Genomic DNA, 5,966 nt, shown 5'->3' with positions numbered 1-5,966 from the left:
AAATTGTACCTCCTAAAATTGAGTTACAGACCACACATGTGCAGCCAAATGAAATGTCATTGATAATGTATCTGTCTTAACAGTTCAACCTTTAACTTCGTAGTTTGCCCAATTATGTATGCATTTCAAAAGGACACACTGATTTTAAATAATAAAAACATTTCATTCACTTGAATAATTACAAGCGTATCTTATATTTCCTCTTTCCCTCTATTTCCCCAAACTGCAATTAATGAGATTTTAAAAAATCACTGTGTGTGTAAGAATGCCAGAGAAACACTATGAACCATCTAACCAAGAGCGTGTAATCTCAATATGGGGAGGACGGTAGAGATACTGAGAACACGTTCAGTCTTAGAACACGAAACCCTATGCCCTGTGATATGGTTTGGATCTGTGTCTCCATCCAAATCTCACGTTGAATTGTGATCCCCAGTGTTGGAGGTGGGACTTGGTGGGAGGTGATATTGTTTGGATCTGTGTCTCCATCCAAATCTCACGTTGAATTGTGATCCCTAGTGTTGGAGGTGGGACTTGGTGGGAGGTGATTGGCTCACAGGGGTGGTTTCTAGTGGTTCAGCACCATCCCCTAGTGCTGTCTCATTCTCACAATTTGTCATGAGATCTGGTTGTTTAAAAGTGTGTGGCATGTTCCCCTTTGCGCTTTCTCTCCTGCTGGCCATGTAAAGATGTGCTTGCTTCCCTTTTGCAGCCCACCATGATTGTAAGTTTCCTGAGGCCTTTCCTGCCATGGCTTCTGTATGGTCTGTCGAACTACGAGTCAATTAAACCTCGTTTCTTCATAAATCACCAAGTCTCAGGTAGTTCTTTATAGCAATGTGAAAACAGACTAATTTACCCTGGCCATAAATACTCTCCTGGGAACATAGCATGAAAACACTCCAAATTTCATTGCTTCAGCAATGCACTGGTATGCCTAAGGAAATCATCATCAAAGAAACAGACCATAGAACACAAGCACCTTGGGAGGGCTCCACAGTCTTCTGTCCTAGCATACTTGCCCATTTCAATATTTTCAGAATGGGAGAAAATGTCTTTAGGGCACAGTTAATATCATTGTCAAAGACTGAGAAAGTCTGTCAAGATGGCGCATGTCCTATGTAAGATGATAATTTGTGAGACAGAAATTGTGTTTGACGAGTTGAATTCCAAGTCTCCTTTTCTCACGTTTTGTGCAGAACATTCATTCAATGCAAGAAAATCATCAAATCCCTAGGTTTGGGACATAAACATTAACAAAAGGCACCATCTGTTCCTGAAGGAACTAATGGGATGGCTTAGTCAAGACATGGGACATCAGCTGCAGTGACAAAAATCCCCATGTCTCAGTGGACTCATTTCAGAGGTGTATCTCCCTGTCATGGTGCATGTCCATGTGGGTTGATGGAGATGTTTAGCTCATTAAGGACACTTAGGGACCCTGACTGGCGACCATCTCAATACATGTTTTCCATTGTCTGGCAGGAGATAAAAGAAATATGGAAGATCTTCCCTAGCACTTAAACTGACCCTTTGGAAAAAATATCTCTTATGCTTGCTCACATTTAATTGGCAAAGCAAGTCACATGGCTGCACCCAACTTCAGAGGTGGCGGAGTAGACGTAAAGTTGTCAGCAGCCCAAGCAAGTAAGAGATGCCAACAATCGTTTCTAAGCCAACTGCAGAGGGCCCTCCCCTCCCCTGTCCTCCTCCCTTTCTCTCCCCTCCCCTGCCCTCCTCCATTCCTCTCCCCTCCCCTGCCCTCCTCCATTCCTCTCCCCTCCCTTCTTTCTCTCCTTCTCCATTTCCTCCTTCCCTTTCAAGCTACAAAGGAGACACACTTTTGAAAGTCAAAATGTAAAAGTTAGAATGTAGATAGAAAAACTGAAATCATTTGTAATGAAATAGACAGTGTCCTGGACACAGACACCCTCTCCTTACCCTGAGTCTGTCCTGAGGCAAGGTTTGCCAAGTGCACGCCTTTACTGTTTTCTGAAGCTGTGATTATGAAACCTGAATTTGAAAAGAAAAAAAATCCAAGTACTTAGCCATAAAAGATGATTTCAGGGACCGCCTGTAAACATTTCTTGCTATTGATTGGATTCTGTAGTCCATTTCTTTGGGGAGCTGATTTTGGCATCACCCTCATTTTTGTCGCTCCTATTCAGGAAGGCTGTGTGGCCACAGCTGCCTCATCGTTGCTGTGCTCACCATACCCACTGCAAGGCTACATGTCCCACAAGCACCACTTCATGCCCTGTCCAGGTCTTTCAGAACCAGGTTCTCATTCATGTTCAAAGCCTCGATTTACTATCTTATAAGAGTATAAAAACTGTGTTTTTATTTGAATCCGCAATGGCTGTACAAAACTGCTTAACTATGTTTAGAATATGTGGTTATGGTTTAAGACAATCTAACCCTGTAAACGTTCAAGACCATGAGTCTCACTAAGCCGTTTACTCCGACTCAGCCTGTGGGAGGTTAATTAGCAATAAACTGATGGCATCCCATGCCTCCACTGGGAAAGAGGAACGTGTCAGAGATGAAGAGTTGTTTTTTTCAAACTCTTAGATGAAAACAATTTTGAAAATTCGAGTCTTAGAAAAGAGAAGAGTACTCAGCAGAAAATAATTACTCTAAGAGTCAAAAATTGAACCTGTGACATCCAGAGTTCTGTTTCTTAGTAACAGTGACTAGGAAGGTTGTGCTGGTGTTATGTGTCAACACGGGTACTCTTTCAAAAACCACTACAAATAAAATGAGCTAGAAGCAAGTTAGATTCACTTGAGTGAGATTGAAAGGATTTAATGCATTTTTTGTTAATGAAGATCTTGGGGGAAGAAGAATGGAAAGGAGGTTGAGTGTGTGTCCTGTAAGTATAAATACTGACTCCGGAGTTACAGGTGTGCATAAGGGAGCCAAATTCTGCAAGCCCCAAAACAAGAATGCAGGCAAGATAGAACATAAGAGGATGTAATGGACTCATGTTTAAAAATAACAGGTAATAAGTAAATGCCAGTGATAGGATAATAAATGTGTATAGATGGCAAGCTAGGAGGAGATGTTGCCATAGAAACAGAACTTAAGAAAAGAAAGGGTTGATAACTCCTCTTGAAAATGGTAGAATGACTAGGCTGGAAAGGGTGACCTGCACTAAAGCAGCCATCTTCATTTCACCACCCATATTTCCTGCACCTCCCGATAGCAGCACCGTCCTCCCACACAGATGCTGTCACAGAAGGAAGAACAAACAACAACATAAAATAGAAGAAGAGAAGAAAAGGAAGACCATGGCACACTGATGATGCAAAGAGAGAGAAAAATTTATGCTGAAACAACCTAACTTTATGTCTGTAAACTTAACAATTGCTACCTAATGTTTAGTAGAATAGTAATTTTACTATTATTTTTTTAAATGGCATAAACTCACTGTAGATATTCAAGCAAGACAGATAATAGAAGCAAGACACAATACATTATCCCCAATTTTAATACCAGAATTTTTATTAAGTAATTTTTATTAGGTAATTATTAATCAAGCAAATCTCGCTGTGTGTCTGTGTGTGTGCGTGTGTGTGTGTGTGTGCTTGAGTTTGTGTAAATCAAAATTTAAAGTCAGGTAGATAAATGGAATGAGAAACAAAGGAAGAGCCATTCTTCAATAATAAAAGGAATTGGAGTCTACATGGTATTTTAATACATGATTTTAATTTTACTCGAATACTGCATTAGGACAAAAATTAATTTAAACCAAAAGCATAATTGAACTTTAGGGAAGTGTTTCTTCCTAGTGAGATATTCCCTAAGTTACCAATCTCAGGATAGAAGGAAATGTAAGGAAAAACATGAAGATTGTGGCCAGGAGTGGTGGGTAACTATAATCCCAGAACTTTGAAGGACCAAGGCTGGAGGATTACTTGAGCCCAGGATTTCAAGGCCAGCTTGGGCAACAAAGGGAGATTTTGTCTGCACAAAAAATTTAAAAATTAGCCTGCTGTGGTGGTACGCACCTGTAGTCCCAGCTACCTGGGAGGCTGAGGTGAGAGAATGGCTTGAGCCCAGGAGGTTGAGGCTGTAATGAGCCGAGATCACACTGCTGCACTTCAGCCTGGGTGACAGATCAAGACCCTCTCTCAAAAAAAAAAAAAAAAAAAAAAACAAACTGTGAATTACATACATTGTAGTTATCAGTTTCTCCACATGTGTTATTGTTGTTAGGGAAATTCAGGACATTGAACCCCTAAATCTTTCTCCCCTTCTCTGTAATTCCTGAATTCTTGATTCTATTATTTTGTTTCCACTGCCAACATGTACGATCTCTCTATTATTTCTGTGACCAAAATGCCCTTAATTATCCAGGACAGCTTTATGTTTACGTGCTCAGTACTCATTTCTTTATCACAGTTTCTCCAATCCGAACTTGAGTTTTTCACTGTGTTTCATCGGCTGGTGTTTGTCACTGGGTTGGAGCTTCTGATGTAATCAGTGCGCTTTTGCCTGTGATTCTTTGTGGTTGAGAGTGGCTGCCTGCTTTGCCGAAACTTTGAGCCTGGAAGAAAACCCAGCTGGATGCAATATCCCTGCACAATCGCGTTTATTCCTCAGAATTATGTGGGGGCTGATCGTGTCTTCTGGCATGGACTGCTGCTGGGAAACGTCGGACCTAAACCAATCCACCCTCTCACATGCCAACACTTCAGCTTAATGGAAATTTAGGCCGTTCAATCATTTACTAGGTTAGCAAAAAAAATAAAATAAAATTAAAAAAAATAAAAAATAAAATTAAAAAAGAACACCACAGTCTCAGCAGCTTAAACAGCAGAAATATATTGTCTCACAGTCCTGGAGGCTGGAAGTCTGAGATCAAGGGGCGGCCAGGGCTGGCTCCTCCTGGGGTCTCTCCTTGGCTTCCAGATGGCATCTTGTCCCTGTGTCCTCACAGGGTCACCCCTCTGCAGGTGTCTGTGTCCTAATCTCCTGTTTTTATAAGGACACCGGTCACCCTGGATTAGGGCCACCCCTACAGCCTCATTTTACTTTACTTCCTCTTTCAGGACCCTAGCTCTGCATACGGTCTTTGAATGCAGTCACGTTCTGAGGTGCTAGAGGTTAGAGCTTCAACAGATACACTTTGAGGGGACTCAGTTCCGCCTGTAACAAGCAACGCATGCAATTCCCAAAGGTCCTGAATTCAGCCAGCAGGGAAGGACGTCCTGTGCGATGAGTTTGTTAGGGCGGAGCCTTGTCTGAACCATCTACTGCAGCGTGTGGTTGGAGTTCACAGCAGAGTCCTCCTCACCCAGACACCTGCTCGTCCAGGGCACATTCCTCCACACCCAGGGACATGAACTCCCAGGGCAGATTCCTCCACACCCAGACACCTGCGCGCCCAGGGCAGCTTCCTCCACACCCAGGCACCTGCGCGCCCAGGGCAGCTTCCTCCACACCCAGACACCTGCGCTCCCAGGGCAGATTCCTCCACACCCAGACACCTGCGCTCCCAGGACAGCTTCCTCCACACCCAGGGACCTGCGCGCCCAGGGCAGCTTCCTCCACACCCAGAAACCTGCGCTCCCAGGGCAGCTTCCTCCACACCCAGACACCTGCGCTCCCAGGGCAGATTCCTCCACACCCAGGCACCTGCGCGCCCAGGACAGCTTCCCCCACACCCAGACACCTGCGCTCCCAGGGCAGATTCCTCCACACTCAGGCACCTGCGCCCCAGGACACATTCCTCCACTGCCAGACACCTCCACGCCCAGGACAGATTCCTCCACTGCCTGACACCTCCACGCCCAGGACAGATTCTTCCACTCCCAGGCACCTGCGCGCCCAGGGTATGTGTCTTTCTCCTTGCTGACAGCATCTCCCATTCTTTGCTGTTGTATTGATCAGATCTGCCATGGTAATCTTTAGGTCGTGCGTGTGAATCTCTACCTTGGTTCATCATGTCATTTAAAAAGTCT

The sequence above is a fragment of the Rhinopithecus bieti genome, unplaced genomic scaffold, assembly GCF_001698545.2.
Source record: "Rhinopithecus bieti isolate Rb0 unplaced genomic scaffold, ASM169854v2 scaffold_33535, whole genome shotgun sequence".
Lineage (NCBI taxonomy): Eukaryota > Metazoa > Chordata > Mammalia > Primates > Cercopithecidae > Rhinopithecus > Rhinopithecus bieti.
The sequence above is the reverse complement of the archived record's forward strand: the minus strand, read 5'-3'. Positions refer to the sequence as shown.